This window comes from Vombatus ursinus, unplaced genomic scaffold (assembly GCF_900497805.2).
Source record: "Vombatus ursinus unplaced genomic scaffold, bare-nosed wombat genome assembly UNPS02014773.1, whole genome shotgun sequence".
Lineage (NCBI taxonomy): Eukaryota > Metazoa > Chordata > Mammalia > Diprotodontia > Vombatidae > Vombatus > Vombatus ursinus.
The window spans coordinates 40,406,740-40,427,481 of record NW_020954551.1 but is presented as its reverse complement, the minus strand read 5'-3'; positions in this window follow the sequence as shown (position 1 = coordinate 40,427,481).

The following is a 20,742-nucleotide window of genomic DNA, read 5'->3' as shown; positions in this document are numbered from 1 at the left end:
TAAACACAAAAGTAAATATAAGGAAGTGGGGGTGGGGAGAGAAACACTAGCAATTGGTGGAATCTTTAAAGATCTTTGGAATTTTGCTGTTCTGGAGCAATGAGTCGCTTTGACTGTGTGAATTTCTTATATTTGTCCCTCACTACCATTGTACACTCTCTGTCCACCACGGACACTGTATGAATTTGTGGGAGAACGTATCCCAGATTTTTTTGTGGAGAGATGTTTTATAACTATCGTTCTTGTAGTTTGAGTAGATGTCTTCACTAAAAACTGACTGCATCTACTGGCTGATTGTTAAGGGGAAGCACATTGGTAGGGGCTTATGAGTTACAGCACTAGAAGTGATTTCCCAGAGGGACCTCACTAGAACCTAAAGTAGCAGCCACAGGAAAATGAATTACCATTACAATGAATCTCTAGCCCTAAAGGTATAGATCTTAAGCCCCAAGCTATCTAGCTTCCCCAACCCTTCCCCACCCTATTCTCCAAGACTGGGGGTTGGGGCCCTTGGGCTTCCTCTCCTTTTTAGTTTGCCCCCATTGCCCATATTCCCTTTCCCCTCCCATCACCTCCAGCTCTTTCTCCCCTCCCCCCCTTCCCCCACCTTATCCTCTCAAGGTCAGGTTCTTCCTGCCACACGAGGTGACCAGTAACTAGTTGAGAGTCAAGGTGATATAGTCCAAAGAACCTTGGACTTTGAGTCAGAAGAACTGGCTTTGACATTAATTGGCTATATGACCTTAAGAAGATGGCGTTTTCTTTGCGCCTCAGTCTTCTTATCTGTAAAATGAGGCAGTGGGGCTAAACAGTATCTTCTCTTCCATCTCTGACATTCTTCCAATATTGTAATCTAGCATGTTATATTAGGAAAAAACTGCATTAGAAGGAGAACTTAATTCAATTCTATACATAATAGCTAGCTAGCAATAGTTAGTGCTTATATAGTGCTTTGAGGTTTAGAAAGCACTTTACATGTGTTAGCACATTTGATCCTCACAACAATCCTAGGAGGTAGGTGCTATTATTATCCCCATTTCACAGATGAGGAATCTGAGGCAGGCAGAATTAGAGACTTGCCCAGAGTCACAAATCTCTGATGTAGCATTTGAACCCAGGTCTTCCTGGGTTCAACAGAGTTTCCAGTGCTCTGTTGATTATATTATATTTCTTTAAGCATTTATTAAGCACCAAACTACGTGTAATGTCCAGTGGATTCAAAGACACACATGAAAAACAGGCCTGGCCTCCAAAAAGCTCACTACAACTTATTTGGATTTATGCCCTAAATTTTCTAACTATGTGACTTTGGTCAAGTTGCTTTCCTTCCCTGTTTCCTAGTTTCCTCTTCTATGGAATGAGGCCTGGATTAGGGTCTCGACTTACTATAAAATCATAGGCTCTCCCGGTTGAAAGGGACCTTAGCAGTGATGGACAGCAGTCCAATCCACACCTCACCACACCTGGCAAATGGGTATCCTGACTTTGCTTGGAGGCCTTCAATGAGCAGGAATCCATTCAATTCTCCATTGGGCTCTGAGAATCCACTTGACCTCTTTCAGGCTGTTTCCTCATCTGTAATAGAAGGCGGCTGGATATATTTTGTAATAGAAATATCATTGGATATGGACTCTGAAAACCTGGATTTGAATGTTGTCTCTTCTACTTACTAGCAATTCGGTCTTGGACAAGTTATTTCACCATCATGGGCCCAGATTTCCTCATGTGTAAAAGGAGAGACTGTGTGTCAATGGATAAGGAGCCAGCTATGGGGCCAGGAGAATTTGGGTGCAAGATCAACCGCTGACATATACCAGCTGTGTGACCATGGGCAAGTCACCGGGCCCATCAGTGCCTCAGGCGATTCTCTAAGAAAGGGGCCCATAAGCTGCCGGGATAGATTTCCTTGAATTTAGTTGGGGAAAATGCATTTTTATTTCATCAAAACTGGTTTTCTTTGTAATTTTACGTATTTTATTTTGTGCATTTAAAAATATTATCTGAGAAGAGGACCAGAGATTTTACCAAATGGCCAAAGGGGGCCGTAATGACACAAAAAGGCCTAATCGAAGAATCTAAGTTGCAAGAGATTTGCTTATTGATAGAGCAGACAGTTTCCTTGACCAGGAGTTCCCTACACCAGTGAAATCACAGGCCCAGCCCAGAAGAAGGGGGGAAGGGGCAGACTAGATGATCTGTAAGGTCGCTTTACCTGCCACATCACCTGCAATCTAATGCAATAACCTCAGTGTATTCATTTGCAGTAGAAGAAGGCTCAGGACCCACCCCTTCCAGATCCTTGGCCACAAAAGTGTCTGGCTGCCTGGTAGGACCACTGGTGTCATCATTAGAAACGGGAAAGTTACAAGGAGGGGTGGGTTATGGGGGAAAGAGGAGTTCCAGGAGGAAAGGAAAGGTGCTTCCCTTTGATCTGAATTCTTAAATCTCTTTTGCCTTCTTTGGAACATTAGACCTTGAGCAGAGCTTGTGTGGCTTGTGTGTGCTTGGGAGTTTGGGGAGAAATGGGGGGGCTGATTTTGTTTCATTTTATTCTGTCTCGGTAGATGAGCAGCCGTATACCCTTGGCTCCCAAGCCTGGCCCCAACCCCAGGATTCCAGGGAATTAGCACAACAAAGCCCATTGTCCTGTTGTAATCCTGAGAGGGCTCTGCCAGGACCATTCAGTCACTCTTGGCTCAGGCATATCATCCCCAGTAGCAGCCACCACTACTTTACCTGCCTGGCACCTCCAGTTTCCTTGGGTGACTCCTCATTTCACAGCAAATGACTTCAGAAGAGAGGAAATCGGGATGAAGACAAGCCCACCCCTTGGATGCTAGGCCTGGAAGCAGGTCCCAGAGGGAACGCAACTGAATGGAGCAGGCCTGTGGCTGCCAGAGCTGGAAGGAAGGGCCTGATGGAAGAGGAACTCAGACTTGCCAAGTTGGTCCACGCCATTGCAGTCCAGGATCTAGGTTTCCTCTTGAGAAAGTGACACATGTGTGCAATATATAGAACATTCATGTAAATATGTTTGGGGTGGGGTATCTGTCCTGTCTCGTGGTGGGATGAATGAGGTATTGTTGTTTGCAGAGAGGTCTGTAGGAGTTGTAGCTGAAAACTTTGGTTCAGAACTCAAATCTGTGAAAGTAGAAGAGGTTGGGCCAACAGGGCATGATGTGCACCCCCCAACTCATTCCCCTCATTCTGCCTTGCATTCACATTAGGCCAACAAAGACTAAATTCAAAGAGGAGTAGTATGTCTGGGTACTTTAAAAAAAAAAAAAGATCTAAACAGATAAATACCAACAGAAACAGTGCTGTTTCTACCAGATCCTAGGAAACAAAGCTAGATCTGGTAATTAGGCAGCTAGATGTTTCACTGGACAGAGTGCTGGACCTGGCATCAGGAAGACCTGAATTCAAATCCCATCTCAGACATTCACCAGCTGTGCGACCTTGGACAATCCCATAACCTTCCTAGCCTCAGTTTCCTCATCTACAAAATGGGGATAATAATATCACCTATTAAGCAGAGTTGTTATGAGCATCAAATGAAATCACATTTGTCAAGTGTTTTGCAAACCTTAAGTGCTACACGATTAGTTATGCTAAGCTGGCATGGTGCAAAGAGGAGAGTGCCAGGTCTTATGACAGTTATGACCCTGGGTTAGTCACTTTTACCTCCGTAGTCCTCAGTTTCCCCATATTTAAAATGAGGCAAAAGATGATCTCATTAATTTTTTTCCAGCTTTAACATTCTACGTTCTAAGGTCTCTTTCTCTTCTCACATCCTATGTTTTAGGTCCCCTTCCCACTCTAACATCCTGTGTTCTAAGGTTCTAATATTCTATATTCTAAGATCCTTTCAAATTCTAACATTTTATGTTCTAAGGCTGATTCCAACTTAGACATGCTGTATTCTAAGGCCCTGTGTGGCTATGTTTGAAAGTCTTTTGAAGTTCTGATAGTCTATGTTCAAAGGACCCTTTAAGTTCTAACATTCTATGTTCTAATGTCTCTTCCAAGCAAGAAGGCTCACTGACATTCCATCTTCTCAAAGCCTCCCTGACTTCCCAACATAGTCTGTATTCTAAGGTCCTTTCCAGCTCAAAGATCTTATGATAGAAGCTAACTATAGTTGCCTTGCTGATTAATTCTGGCCTCCACGTATTTATAGTTGACCAACTCAATTATGTGGTAACTTACCATGAACACTGAACCCGTTAGTTGTTTCTATGGTGGAGATCACAGCTGGAGAAACGCCCACAGTGGCCTTCTAGGTTTTGTATATGTGCTGTGCTGTATAGTATGTTTTATAGGCTTGGAAACACTAATGCAGGGAGGGGAAGGGGGTAAATGGTACTAAGACATAGATCCCCCCAGCCCCCAAATCTTGCTTTGGAATGTCTTTGGGATCTGATATTACTTCTCTGTATAGAAAATGAAAAAAGCAGACTAGAGCCCTAAGTGGAAGAATCTAGAAAGTGGTTTATTTTCCCTGAACTGGCTTCCTATTCCTCTCTTCCTTCAACTCACAGTAAGCACGGACCAGGCAAAGCCTTCAACAGTCTTTTCCTTTATCAGAAACCCAGTCAAAAATTTCAATTTCCTAAGCTTTTCCAAAACAGGCAAAGAACTGAAGATTTTCCTGATCTTACCCTGTCCTTTTCTCATTTCTTAGATCTCTCTTCCTCCTTAAGTTACCTCTCACTTACTTATCTGGGTGTGTGTTGTATCCCACCTCCCATTTCCTCCCTTTTCCATTTCCCTCCAGGTAGAATATAAGGGAAGGGAAAGCATTTAAGTACCTACTATGTGCCAGGCATGGTGCCAAATGCTTTAGAAATATTATCTCTTTTGATCTTCACAATTACTCTGGGGGGTAAGTGCTGTTATTATTCTCACTTTACAGTTGGAGAAACTGAGGCCAATAGCAATTTAGTAACTTGCCTAGGGTCACACAGCTAGGAAGGCTAGATTGTCTGAGGCTGGATTTGAACTCAGATTTTCCTGACTGCAGGCCTGTTGCACTTCTTTACTATTGCACCATTGAAAGATAGGGACCAGTTTTCACTTTGTATTTCAAGACACTTAATACATGTTGAATTCAATTCAATTTTTGACTTATTCCAATAGAAAGCAGTTGAGATGTCAAGAAACTGGGTAATTGAGTAGTCATTGTCAATAAGAATGGCAATTTTTAAAAAGTATAGATTTTTATTTATTTTGTTAATTATTTCTCAATTAAATTTTAATCTCTTCCTTACTTTCTCCCTCCCCCCTTCCTTCTTTTCTCTTTCTTTCTTTCTTCCTTTTTTCTTTCTTTCCTCCTTCCTTTCTTCCTTCTATCTTTTCTTTCTTTCCTTTTTCCTTCCTTCCTCCCTCCCCCTCCCTTCCTTCTTTCCTTCCTTCCCTCTTTCTTCCCTCTTTCTTTCTCTTCCTTCCTACCATCCTTCCTCCCTCTTTCTTTTCCTTCCTTCCTTTCTTCTTTCTTTTTCTTTCTTTTGATAAGGATTGTATTAAGTCCTTAGCAGGCAACTAGCCAACATGTTGGTAACTGAACATTTTTCTGAATAGTTCATCCTTTTTTTTTTTTTTTTGCTAGACAGTGGGGTTAAGTGACTTGCCCAGGGTCACACAGCTAGTAAATGTTCTATGTCTGAGGCCGGATTTGAACTCAGGTCCTCCTGAATCCAGGACCAGTACTCTATCCACTGCGCCACCTAGCTGCCCCTGAATAGTTTATCTTTTCCCCCTTTCTTATGTGTGAAAATTAGCCAGAACCCTCTGGTTAATATGAACATTGACCAGCTAAAGTCTGTCCATCCTTCAAGACCAAATTCAAATGCCACTAACTCCTTCAAGGGCTCTTTTCGTATTGATCTTCTTGTGAGTATTGCCAGAGGCTGAAGATGAGAGTTCCATGGTGGAAGAAGTTCTCATGGTTAGGGGCCAGAATTATGCCTCTAGTTCCAACATTCTACTGGAGTCAGAAACCAGGCTACAGGTCATGGAACTGGAGAGATAGAGGTGAAAAACTGTATCCAGAGAGTAATCATGGTCAGACCCAGTGGTACGAGCAGAGTCCAAGTGGTGAGTGAGAAGATAGAATCTGGCACCAAGTAAGCAACAGGGAAATAAATCTGATGAAGCATTTAATCAATTCTCTGCATTTATTCCTCTGCAAACATGTATATATTTTTATGCCTGATTCACCAAAGCTGGACAGCTTTTTCTATGGTTGACTAAACACAATGGCCCCCACAAAGTGTCAGAGGACACCCCGATGGCCCCCTAATAGATGCGATTCCTCCTCTGTCTGGAGGACCACCCCATCCTTATCTTAGGAAACTGATCAAAGACCTTCTGAAGTTACAATGGTAACTGTGCATGTCTCATCCTCTGAACTGTAGGAATCTTTGAGGATTGGAATTAGACCTTACTCACCTTTTTATCTCTAGGGTAATTATCAGGTGGACCCTAGTAGGATACCAGAACCATAACAGCTGACACTGAGGTAGAGATTTGTGGTTTTAAAAATCCCTGTCAATTTTTTTAAAGAGAAAAGAACTAACAATTTAAAAATTAAAAAAAATTTATCACGTAGATTTCCCATTCCATCCTTCTATCTGCCTTATGAGGGTAGATAGGACAAGTATCATGCCCATTTTCCAGATGAAACTAGGGCCCAGAAAGAGCATGAGGTCATAAGATTTTTAAGTTAGAAGGGATTTTAAAGATCTTCCAATTTAAACTCCCATTTTTTTTAACAAAGGAGGAAACTGATGCTCAGATAAGTTATGTGACTCGCCCAAGGTCACACAGGTAGCCCAAAGTCACTCAGTGTCAGAGCTTGGACTTGAATCTGGGCCTTCTAATCTTCTCAGGCCAATGTTCTTTCTACTAATATCTTCCCTATGCTGGAATGAGACCATTGGCTTAGAAGAAGGAAATAGGGGCTCCCAGACGTTCTTCAAGGAGGAAGTCATTTGGTTTTATTGTTTATTTGACTCAAGTGTGCTGGTGACACTCGCCAGCTATTATAAACCAGGAGCTCCCCCAGGGCTGGCAGCCTCCCCTGCTTCTCCTGGTTAATTGTCTCTGCCTGGGACTGGCAGCCACAGTCGTAAGACTGGGAGAGGGCTCTTTGCACGTTGTCCAAGCTGAGAATCAAAGAGGGAGTAGGAAAACTCGAGTGCGGACGCTCGAAATCATCTTCAGAGACTTTGCTTAACAATGCCTGGCCTCTTGCCCTGCCTTCTGGGGCTGCCTGTCATCAGTAATGGCTTCTGTCTTGTTGGCAATCATGGCGGCCGGAAGAGCTTGTTCATTCAGTACTCCCATTGCCACAAGGATATTTTATAAATAAGGAAACTGAGGACCAGAACGGTGCTGTGGTTTATCCAAGGTCACCCATTTAGCAGGTGGTGGTGCTGGGATTTAACCATTTATTAAGCACTTACTATATACCAGGCACTGTTCTAAGCATTAGAGACACAAAGAAAGCCCCAAACCAGTCCCTACTCTAAAGGAACTGGAAATCTAAGGGGGGAGGGGGGAGGGGGGCGAGAAGACAATATGCAAATAAATTGGAGATAATCTCAGAGGGAAGGCATAAAGATTAAGGAGGAGACCAGCTTCTTGTGTAAATAGGACTTTTGCTGAGATCTGAAGAAAGACAGAGATGCCAGGAGGTAGAGATGAGAAGTCCTAGGCATGGGGAACTCCCTTAGTTTCCAGTTTTTTGCCACTATAAAAAGAGCTGATATATATTACATATGTGAGTGCATATATATAAACGTTGCATATACGATAATGCATGTGTATATTGTATGTGTGCACATGTGTATATATGATGATGTGTGCATGCACATATACATATGTACATATGATAATTGCAGGTTTGTATACCTAGATGCATGCATGATAAGATAGGCATACGTATGATACATGTGTATATGTACGCATATGTATATATGATAATATAGTTGCACACATGTTGTATATGTGTATGTATGCACAGTGGAATATGATAACATGTGTACATGGTGCATATGTATGAAATGTACAATATGGTAACAGTGTATATTATACATGTTTACATGTGTATATATGGTAGTATAGGTATATATTGTATGTGTGCATATGATGCTTGTATGCATGTTCATGTATATATAATGATGAGTGTATATATGCACAGTATATATATGATATATGGATATATGTATGCACATGTGCATGTATATATATGTATGCATATGCATATGGTAATGTGTGCATGTATATATATATAATGCACATATATAATATGTGTATGTATGCATATATAATGTATATATATGATGGCATATGTAAATGCATATACTTACATATATGTATATACATACTATAATATAGAAAAAATCTCATTTGGCATTTTATAGATATGTGTGTATATCTATACTTTTATATCTTTATAAATCTTAGTGTGCTATATAAATATTAGTTATTATTATTATTATCTTTTCATGGAAAGTCTATCCCTTCTCTAAGTACTCTAGTCCAAATTTACCTCCATTTTTTCTCCTTTTTAATGTATTTACTACGATTTTGGAGATTTAGTCATACACACTGGCACCTCAACAATCTGGAGGTCAGATCCAACAGCCTCACCTATCTGGAACTCGGCCAGGAAGCAGGAAGGAAGCCAAACAGAGGCATCTGGGCAGCTCAAATAGGTCTGGCAAAATCCGTACACTGAAATGTCACTTCTAGGAGAGGCCCTGCGGCTCTCACACAGAGGTTATTTACTCTTTGCAAAATTTGCTCCCAAGTCAAGGCATCACCCGTGACATTATTGGAACAGTGAGAACAAATGAGTCAGTGCCCTTGATGAGTTGGTTCTTGCCCTGTAGGAGATAAGAAGCAGCAGATGAGAGAGGAGCGATCAGCCTGCTGAGCCCATTCAAACAGATAGTGCTTCAGGGTGAGAGTTGAGGGCCTGAGAACCAAGGAGAAGAAAAATGCTTATGGTCATTCAATCAAATTGAATTTGGCTGTATTTTCCAGGGGAAATAGGGACAAGACTTTTGACAAATGGGATATTTCAGAATGGCAGGCCCATCTTGCCCCATCGTAGTCCCTTGATTTGGGTCAGTGCCTAAGCTTTGTAGTAATGAAGGGGGGAGGTGAGTACATTACCAGGTTCCCAGTCTGCATCTCACCTGGCTTGACTTCTCTGGGGGAGATGAGCTCTCTGTATATCCCGCTACTGTCTTTCTCCCCACCCCCTTTCTTCTTATTGAGCTAGGTTCATTAAGAATTCTGGAGGAACCAACCAAAGCTAAATCTTTAAGAGGATGCTTCAGGTCTGTGTACATGGTGAGAAAAAAAAATGAAGAGACAGTGTAGGGCAGAGCCCCAAATTGGGATACTAGGTCACACAGGTATCATTGCCATGTCCTAGCTGTGTTCTTGGGCAGGTCACTGGGTCTCAGTTGCCTTATCTCTTAAGTAGGGATAATAAAAACCTGTAGTGCCCAATTTACAGGGGATGTCACGAGCATCAATGGAAATCACAGATGCAATATGCTTTGTGACTACCAGTTTCTATACAGCATACTGCAATATTCAACAGAGCCATGAATTTGAACTCAGAAGGTCTGAGTTCAAATCCTAGCTGTGTCACTTACAAATTGCTGCCCCTCCTTGGGCCTTAGTTTCTTCCTGTTTAAAATGAAGACATTGGACTAACTGGTTTTGGAGGTCCATTTAGTTCTATTTAGGTTCTGGCATCCTATGGCCTACATGAGCCATTATCATCAGCAACATATCTGGCCTCAGACACTTATTAGCTGTGTAATACTGGGAAAGTCAGTTAACCTATCTGAGCCTCAGTTTCCTCATCTGTAAAATGGGGATGAGAATAACACCTGCCTCACTGGGAGTGTTGTAAGGATCAGATGAGATAATACATGAAATGCTTTACAAACTCTAAAGGGCTACATACATGTTGGTTATTATTATCATCCTATGGGTTAGGCAAGCTAACAGCAGCAGCACTTCTACTTCAGACCCTTATCAGCTATGTGGACACTAGACCAGTCATTTAACTTGGTTGAAACTCAGTTTCCTCATCTGTAAAACAAGGGGGTTGGATTTGGTTTCTAATGAAGTCTGTGCTCCTATGGACCAATGACCTATGTTCCCATGATCAGTTTGGTTTTCAGCACCCCTCTTTGTGTTTCCACTGAGAATATGGGCCTTCTTCACAGAGCCAACACTCAGCTCTCCAGGACCTCAGTGGCGACTCAGAAACATCACCCCCTTTCCTGTTCTGAAGAAACTTGTTGTCCTTTTTCCTGACTCAGCTCTGACAGCCCGGATGCCCAGCACTTGGAAACACCAGCCCTCTGAGGACACTCAGAACTGCTTGCCTCCCAATGACTGGATAATTATCTGCAAGAGTTGGAGGGGCTGGCCAGAGCCTGCACTCCTCACAGGAGGACGACGAGCTAACAGAGCTGGCAGTGCATGCCGTACCCTGAGTGGAGAGAACAGAAATGAATTGGAGACACATCCAAACTGGAACATGGAGTTTTGGGAGCCACAGAGGAGGGCCTGATTAGTTGGAAAAGGGTCCTTGCCATCTCCCAGTGATTCAAGTTTTGGAAGGGTTGAGGGTGGGGTATAAACGGAAAAGTCTTTGACTGGGAGCCAAGTTGGAAATTGGAGAGAATAAGAACCATTTTATAAACTTATACAATATGAGAGCTGGAAGGGGTCTTGGAACATAGAATATCAGAGCTGGAAGGACCATGAGAACATAAGATGTCAAAGCTGAAATGAACCTTAGGCTATAGAATGCCAGAATCAGCAGGGTCCTTAGAACATAGAATTAGGAGATGGAAGTGTCGGAACATAGAATGTCAGGGTTGGAAGGGACTTCAGAGAAAACTTTCAGAGATGGATGGGGCCTAAGATGCCAGAAGTGGAAGGACCTTAAATACCATGATCCAGGTTCTCTAATGCCTACCTTGATGTTTGCTGTTCTCATACAGACTGCTCTGGGCTCAGAACTGTTGTTAATCACATAGAGCAGAGGTCTCAGATTCAAATCAGATTAAAATGTTGTTATTGTTGTTGTTTGTCCTTTGTTCTTGAAGAGGACCATGACATCAGCAAGATGGTGCCATGAGTTGCCATGAGTTGCAAGTGAATTGAGGGGAAAACCATACAAGGTCCCTAGCCTTATTTTCTCCTCTGGAGCCATCTGGGTCCAGTGGCAAGATATAATCAGGATAACTAGAGATGGCCCCAGCAGATTAAAATGTAATTGGGAAATGTTTAATAAAGTAAATAAAAATACAATACAACCTAGGTCATGTTAACTTGTGGTTTTCTGAATCAATATGTCTCAGCAGGGATCCATTTCTCTTTGAGTCTGACACTACTGAGGTATAGTATCAATTAGGGGTCTCTTCTCATTGTTCCTCAAACGTTGGTATTGTTTCATAGCTGGGCCCCTCAATCCAGTATTTTGTACAGTCTGGGGCCCCCAAGCACCAATGGAGTTTACCAGTTGCCATCAGTCCTATGTGGTCAACTCTGGTCTGGCACTGTCCTTCAAGGAGTCATGGTGTTTTCTCTGCAACTGGCTGTATCCAGAAGCACAGACCATCTGTTTCAGAAACCTGAGGCTATGCCCATTTTAAGGCCATGAGTCACCAAGTAAGTAGGAGAACCCAGGTCTCCTGCGCTCATTTCTGTCTACAGAACTTTTTTGGTCTGGCGATTTAGCTTGCAAAATGATAACCAGGACATTATGTGGTGGCAAGGTAGTCTGGTTGAAGGCCAAATACCTCAGAAGACATAATCAATGATCACTAGCCTATAAACTCAAACTTTAAGAGGGATAGAAGACGTCAGAGCCTTCACAATCTATCACTAGTCATCTTTTCAACTTCATCTCCCACTAAAACAAAGCAACTCCATCTTCTGACCCAAGCCTTTTGCTTCAAAATGGCCTCCTCACTATCTCCTGGGTCATGTCATACTCATTTCCTTGACTCTGGATTATTCTCTCCACCTAAAGTATCCCTCCTCTTTCCTCTACCAAAATCCTACAAAAACTTTAATGTTCAAAATCAAGTTATCAACTCTTCCTTGAAGTCTTCTCTTATTAGCTCAGACCATTGCTCTGGTCTCTTTATTTAACTCATGGGATGACAGGAACTAAAATCTAGAACTGGAAGAGATATCAAAGGTCATCTAGGCCAACCCCATTATGTTTCATAGGAGAAAATCATGACTTGCCCAAGGTCACAGGGGCATTAAATATTAGAAGCAGGATTTTAACCCAGGTCCTCAGATTCTAAAGCTAGTGTTCTTTTTACTGTACCAATCTCCTTTTTTCTTTGCCACATAAGTATACTCCATTCTTAGACAGATAAAATAATATCTTAATCAGTGATTATTCTGGGATTGTGAATCCCTTTCTCTTCCCTTCCCTTATCTTACCTCCCTTACTAGGTTATAAGCTACTAAAAGATAAGGACTATGAAAATCAATCAGGGATGGGGAAAGTCCAAGAGTAGTAAAGGAATGACATGAAAATGAGCCCTGGACTCTTGAGACCTGGGTTCTCCTACTTACTTGGTGACTCATGGCATTGAAATGGGCATAGCCTCAGGTTTCTGAAACAGATGGTCTGTCCTTCTGGATACAGCCAGTTGAAGAGAAAACACCATGACTCCTTGAAGGACAGTGCCAGACCAGAGCTGACCACATCAATTTTAGAACAAATGTTCCAGGGTCCATCACACAGGGTAGGTATCTTCTGTTTCTGAGTAAAGTATGGGGAGTTTTCCACTTAAGGTACTAATTTATGAGTTCTGGTATCCTACAGTTGGAGAGGATCTCAAAGGTCCCATCTACTCCAACCCTTAGCCCAAGAATGAATCCCCTCTATGATAATGACAAACACAACTGAATTGATAATTAATTTATTAAATTATAAAATTATGAAATCGGGGGAGACATGCCCAGTTCTTTGGGTGCCTGCTGGAAAAGACCATGATTGGCAGTGGGAGATGGGGCAGTAATCACATTTTAATCAGACACAGAGACAAGTGGTGATAAAGGTACAGGGGCATATGGCAGCTTGGGGATAGGAAATGGGGTAGTGAAGGAAGATATGCAGCATGGGAAGAGGTTGGGGAGAGGGAGAGGCAGAGAATATTACTCAATAACCATGAATTAGAATTGGGAGTACTTGGATGCACGGATCCAATGTAGATCAAAGAGTACTTGCGGGGACAGGAGTTTAAGGCCTTATTTTATAGGGTTTTTTTTTTGAGGAAAACAAAACAATTTCTATCTGTGCCAACTTGGGGTTAGTTCATTAACATGTTACCATTAACATATCTAAATCATCTCAAAGTTATTGGCAAAATTTCAAAATCATCATCCCAGCATCTTTTGAATGTTCTGCTAGTCTAGAACTGTGGAGGTGTGGATTTGGTCTGGAATTTATATATCACAAGCCAGAAGCCTTGGCAGGCAGCAGATGGTTTCCCCTGATTTGGCATATATTACCAGGATGTGAATTTTGGTTAATATATGATCCAATTTGTAAATTATACTCCTTTGATCTTTGGAATGGTTTGTGAGTCACTTCCAGGTTTCCATTTGCAATCTTATTTCCTACTGTATTGGCTACCTATAAAACTTACTATACTGACTAGAAGTGGGGTATGGTCAGGAGACCAGAACAAGATACAATTTTAACACAACAGTTTCCCCAGAAGAAGACCAAAATGGTGAGAGGACTTGGAACTACATGATCAGATGAGGATGAGTTGAAGGAAATGGAGATGCCTAGTCTATAGAAGACAAGACTAAAGGAGCACATGGTAGCTCTTTTCAAGACCTAGAACAGAAGAGATATTCAACTCATTCCACTTGAACCCAAAGGGTAGAACGAGAAATAAGTAGCAGAAGTTTCCAAGAGGCAGATTTGTTCATAAAGTAAGGGAAAACCTGCTAACAATGAAAGCCATCTCAAAATGAAGTAGATTTAATTGTGTGTGGCAAGTGGTGGTGGAGGAGAGGGTGGTCTTCTTTATGGGATAACCACTTGTTGGAGATGTTGAAGGGGAAAATCCTCTTCAGCTATAGATGGCCTCTGCCATTCTTCCAGGTTCACTGAACCTCAGAATTGGAAGGAACCTCCAAGGTCATCTGGTCCAACTGTTACCTGAATCAGAATCCCCGACAAGAGGTAGGCCAATCATCCTTTCAATCAGTTCTTTCTACCACACACCCAAGAAGAGGTGAGACAGTCATCTTTTCAACCAATCCTCTCTATCACATACTCAATTAAAAAAAAAATCTTTCCAATCAGTCTTCTCTACTACATACCTAACAAGTGGTGGGCCAACTATTCTTTCAATCAATCATCTGTACTACATGTCCAACAAGTGTTGGGTCAATCATCCTTTCAATCAATCAATAAGCATTTACTATATGTCAGTCACTAGGCTAAGAGCTGTAGCTACAAAGAGAAAATAAAAATAGTCCTGCCTTCAAAAAGTGCACATTTTAATGAGTGAGGCATCATACATATAAAAAGACACATACAAGAAGCATACAGAGCAGATGGAAAGCAACCTTTAGAGTGGAAGGCACTAGCAGCTAGAATTCTGGGGAAAGTCAACTAAAATATGGCCCTTGAGCCAAGTCTTGAAGGAATCCAGGAATTCTAAGAAGTGGAAGTGAAATGGGATAACATTCTAGGCGTCAGGGAAAGCAAGGACAAAGGGATAGAGATGGGAGATGAAGAATCTTATGTGTGGAACAGTAAATAGGATAGCTAGACCATAGAAAAATAGGAAATGACCTTAAATGCCAGCAAAAGGAATTTATATTAAAGTAATAGGGAGCCATGGGAGCTTATGGAGTAGGGACAGAGGTGAGGAGCAGGGGCATGGTATGCAGTGAAAGGGAATCCATTCCCTCCAGAGGCAGCTTATTCTACTGCTTGGCTAATGCTAGGAAGTTTTCCCTTCCATCAAAGCTAAATCTGCCTCTTTGCAACTTCTGTCCCTTGTTTTCAGCTCTACCCTTGGGGTCCCAGCAGAACAAGTCTAATGAATCCGTCTTTCATATGAGAGTCCTTTAATTACTTTAAAACAGCCAGTGTAGGAGGAAGCATGTCACAGTGGAAAGATTTCTTCTAGACCTGGCCTTCATTTCTGGTTTTCTGATTTACTATCTGAGACCTTTAGAAAAAGAGAGAGTTTGACTAGGAATCTCCAAGAACCCTAAAGCTCTAAACGTGTGATTCTATGTGCTCCCCAGCTTTCTTCCAGCTAGCTAAGCATTCCTGGTTTTTTCAGTACCAACCACACCGCTGTCTGATACTGAGCTTGCAGTCCACCAAGACGTCCAGTTTTTTCCCCCTAAACTTCTTTCGTCCGTAAAACTCAGGGGTTTGGGTGAGAAGTTCTCTATGACCCCCTCCAGCTCCAATATTCTATTTTTTAATCTGACATTCAATGATCCTATGTTAATTATAGGACACTTAGAACTTATCCTTTCTCTATTCCAGGTCGGTATCATAATCCAACTCGTCTGTTTGGGTTGTTGTGTTAGTCTTTTTCTTCCCCTTTCTGGGGAATATGCAGAGTTTCCATATGTTTTTTTTCTTGGAAGTTTTATTTATAGATCTGTGGGCTGCTGGGCAATTTCATTTTTTACTCAGGACCTAGCCCAGTACCAGGATCCTAGTGGGCACTCTATAAAAGCCCTTGGTTGTCTGGGAGAATATGGATCTATGTATAATGTCAGCCTGCAGGCCCTGAAGCTATTTGGCATTCTAAGTGGGTTTTTCCAAGTAGAAATGTTAACACTGATCATGGTTTCAGAATCAGAGTCTCCTTGTGCTGGAAGGACCTCCATGGTCATCCAGTTCAACACTTTCATTTTCACATGAAGAGATGGAGGGGGCATGCCTTGTCCAGTGTTATGCACGTAGTCAGTGACATTACCAGAACTAGAACACGTCTTCCAGCTTTGAATTCTAAGCTCTTCCTCGCCTTGCTTCAGCAATGTGAATGAGCTGAGCTGTCTGGGGCCTCTTACATGCTGCTTGTGAGAAGAGACCTGAGTTAGGCCCAGATGTCTTAGGTTCAAATTCTAATTAGGCTGCTCACTTACTCACTACAGGTGGGACCCTGGACAAGTTCTCTATCATTTAGGGGGTCTCGGTTTCCTCCTTTCTAAAATGAGGTCATGGGACTAAACAATAACAGAGGTCCCTTCCAGTTCTAAATTGTGTGTGTATATGTGTGTGTGCATACATATGTGTATACACGTGTATGTGTGTATTACATACATATACATGTATACATACATATGTGTATACATGTGTATGTGTATAGTACACATACATGTATGCACATATATACACATATATTATATATATATATATATACACATACAATGGGATATACATATGGGATATATATCCCATATTTTCTGGATTGAAAATTGGGACACATTAGCATGAGCATGTTCAAAGCCTTCTTTTCTTATGGTCAGGCCTGTATTAGAAAGTCTAGGACACATGAGCTTCACAGTTACAGAGACACTGAAGGTTGGAATAATTTTTCTTTCTGTACTCATATCTTCTCTGCTGGTTTATCTGCTTGGGGCCAGGATTCTTCTCTTGATCAGCTGGCCCATTAGCTTGTCTTCCTCCCTTTTTGGCTCCTCACCCTTTCAAGGCTGCATAGACTCCAGAGTTTGGGCTGTTTTGGGGGGTGGCGCCCAGATTTCTCACGCTGGGGGAATGGAGGTCCATCTAATCTCTGGGAAGGATGAGAAGAGGATCCCCCTCCAGATATTCAATTCCCTTTGCGTCAGGCCTGACATTCTATAATTGTGAAGTGTGTATGTGTGTGTGTGTGTGTGTGTGTGTGTGTGTGTGTGTGTGTGAGAGAGAGAGAGAGAGAGAGAGAGAGAGAGAGAGAGAGAGAGAGAGTGAGAGAGATTGGGAGAGACAGATTTAGAGGGACATAGATGGGGAGACAGAGGCAAAGAGAAAGATGGTAAGAGATAGCTGAAATGTCGCTCGTTCCAGAGCGAGTGAAAGCTTCAACTCAAAATTACCCTCTAAGGGTCCATGGGACTGCAGGGCAGAAACTAATATCAGGAAGCTGGAAAAATAACAGAGAGCATCTGAAATCCATGTTCCTGGGCCCCAGGCTTGAGTAGCAACCAGGCCCTGAGATTGGAAAGTCACTATTTGCTGCAGCTTTGTATATGGGCTTCAGGGGCAGAACGCTGGGCCCATGACCCTGGAGAAGAGGTGAACATGCTTCCCCTCATCTCTGTTATTCTGAAAAAACATGTCTTGAGGCAGGGAAGAACCTGGTAACAATAATAGCATTATTGATGGTAGATAATACAGCAACATCCATCTCATTCCATCTTTTTTCAGCAGAAAGTAAGGAATTTTATTACACTATATGCCAGGGTTTCCAAAAAGTGACTCGGGCTCAGACAATTAGCTGCTGGTTTCATTCTTTGTACTTCTAACCCTAGGCCCTAGAGTGTAGGGCTAGAGAACCCATGACCTCTAGACCACATGCGGCCTTCTAGGTCCGCAGGTGCGGCCTTTTGACTGAGTCCAAGGTTTACAGAGTGCATCCTTTCATTAAGGGGATTTGTTCTGTGAAGTTTGGATTCAGTCAAAGGGCTGCACTCGAGGACCTAGAAGGCCACATGTGGCCTTGAGGCTACAGGTTCCCCACCTCTGTTGGCCTAGACTGTGTAGTAGGAACTTAATAAATATTTGTTGACTGGTTTCAGAAACTCAGAGACTGAAGGGACTTTAGCGATGTCTGATCTAATGCCCCATTTTGCAGATGAGGAAACTGAGGACCAGAGAAAAGAAGAGTCCCATAAAAAGTTAGGGTCAAAGCCAGGGTGGACGAGAATCTCCTGCCCCACTCTCAGTGAGGACCATTCAGAGCCTTACCCTGTCAATTTCCATCATTGTTTAATTCATCTAATAGTAAATAGTCTGCTTAGAATTCCAGCAGCGTTTCCCTATTCTGGGGTGGAAGGAAATTTTAGCTCTAAGCGGGCCTCTGGGGTAACATTCTTTGGGGTTTCTATAAATAAATGTCCCTGGTCAAGCCCCAAGAGAGATCTGCCTTACACCAAATTCTACCTTCTAGTGGCCATTTTTATAATAAGGACTGAGTGTGTTACATTGGATTTGGAGGCAAGTGGCCCTGAGGTGTATTCAGTGACCCTGGTCAGCCAGGCTCTTGCCCTCAGTCTGGTTCACCCCTCCTGGGCTATATTCCAATGACAGAGTTTGCAATGTTAGAAGGGAGGAGGCCATAGCCAATGAGGGCCTTCCATACCCAAGGCCAAAACATAGCCCACGAACACAGGCCTCTACTCTTTGCCTCTGCATATGGTCTTTCCTGTCTTAGGTGAAGGAAATTGGAGATAGCTATGACCTTGTGAGGTCAGGAAGGTCAGGAGAGCAAGCCCCCAGAGTCCTGGAGCTGGAGTCCATGTCAGGATTTGCTGCAAACCAGATGGTGAACCTAGCCTGGCAGTAGCAGAAATACAAACTTCTCCATCCACCATCAAAGCTACATTCAGAAATGAACTCGGTGGGGAGAATTCTATGAAGAAATTGCACTCAGTTGGAGCCCACTCTCCCAGTGACTGAGGTGGTATTGAGGAAAGCACCCCCCCATTTTGAGTGGAAATGTTTACATTTCTGTCCTTACTATACCTTTTTAGTGAATATCTCTTTGTGAAAGCTAATTGATATTAACCAGTTAAATGGAATTAGGCCACTAGCTACTGGCAGTTAACAGGGGGTGATGGGGAGAAATACATTAGAGTGAGGGCTTTAATATCTGAGAGCTTTAGAAAAGAAACATCCCATCCCCTTAGGGAGGGCAGCTAGGTGGTGTAGTGGATAGAGTGATGGGCCTGGAGTCAGGAAGACTCATCTTTGTGAGTTCTAATCTGACCTCAGACACTTACTAGCTATGTGACCCTGAGCAGGTCACTTAACCTTTGCCTCAGTTTTCTCATCTGTAAAATGAGCTGGAGAAGGAAATGGCAAACCACTCCAGTATCTCTGCCAAGAAAACCCTAAATGGGGTCATGAAGAGTTGGACACAACTGAACAACAAAACTTCCACAAGATACTCCTAGAAGCCTGAGGCAGGGAGATGTAGCTGGTTTCAATCTGAGAGAGTGGTCCACAGTAATTGATATTCTATCTCTATATCTTAGAGAAAAGTCACCCTCTGTAGAATAAGGAGGATGGAGATGTCCTTTGAGTTCTCTTCCTTGGGAGATGGTAGAGTAGTGAGGGAGAGGGGCTGGTTGTCAGGGCGGATCAGGAAGGGAGTCCCCTCCGCAGTGTAAGGGAAGGGGCACCGAAGGTACGGCTCTCGAAGCCCAACTTCCCCACTGTTTGTCACACGGCCTGGAATTCAACTATTAGCGCTTCATCGCTTTTCATCCCAATTCTGCCACTAATCTGATACGTGACTTTTGGGGAATCCATTGCCTTACTCTGGACTTCAATTTCCTCATATGAAAAATGAAGGATTTGATTCTAGCACTGACAGTCTATGTTTGAAAGACCCCCCCCCCCCAAGTCAAACATTCTATGTTCCAGGGCCCCCCTCTCCGCCTCAGTTCTAGCATCCTATACTCTGAGGCCCTTTCCTGTTTTGACTTTATGCTCTCAGGTTCATTCCAGCTCTGACATTGGATGGTTCTTTGAAGTATTTTCCACTCATTAGATGCTTTTAAATAATCTAGGCACTCCTGAGACCAGAGAAAACTTTGAGCAGTTCTTAGGATGGATTAGCTGATGGCTGATGGTACAGCCTTGTGGAATGGGACTCAGGATGCTGCTGAGGGGAGCTCCCAGAATGGGATGAGGGTCACTGAAAGAGCCCATGGGAAGGTACCAAAGACATTCTTTGATGGCTTCCCACCTTTGGCCTGCTCTCTCCTTAGTACCTCTGTCCTGGTGACTACTGTATTACTCAATGCTAATTTGCTACTATTGTTTAAAGAAGTCTGATGCAGCTATAGCAAAGCCAGTGCGTGCTAAGTGAGCTCACATATAGTGGACCCTGAAGCTGCCCTGAAGAAACCTATGGAGATCAGGAAATCTGTATTAAGAAATGAAGACCGCAAGTGGAGAAAATGAAAACAAGATGTCTTACTAGGGAGCAGAGCAAAATACTGAATCCAGGATCCCAGAGTGTCAGAGCTGGAAGAGACCTTAGGACCAGGAATGTTAGAGCTGGAAGAGACTTTAGAACCTAGAATGTTAGGACTTAAAGGGACCTTAGAACCTAGGAATGTCAGAGCTGGGAGGGAGATTAGACTATAGAATGTGAGAGTTGAAAGAGGTCTTAGAACATAGAATATTAGTGCTGTAAGAGACCTTAGGAACCTAGAATGTCAGAACTGGAAGAGACTTTAGAGCTTAGAAAGTTAGGGCTTGAAAGGACCTTAGAATTAGAATGTTAGGATTTGAAGAGACCTTAGAATCTAGAATGTTAGGACTTGAAGGGACCTTAGAACCTAGAACAAGGGTGGGGAACCTGCGGCCTTGAGGTCACATGTGGCCCTCTAGGTCCAAAGGGCCACACAAGTCCTAACATTCTAGATTCTAAGGTCTCTTCAAATCCTAACATT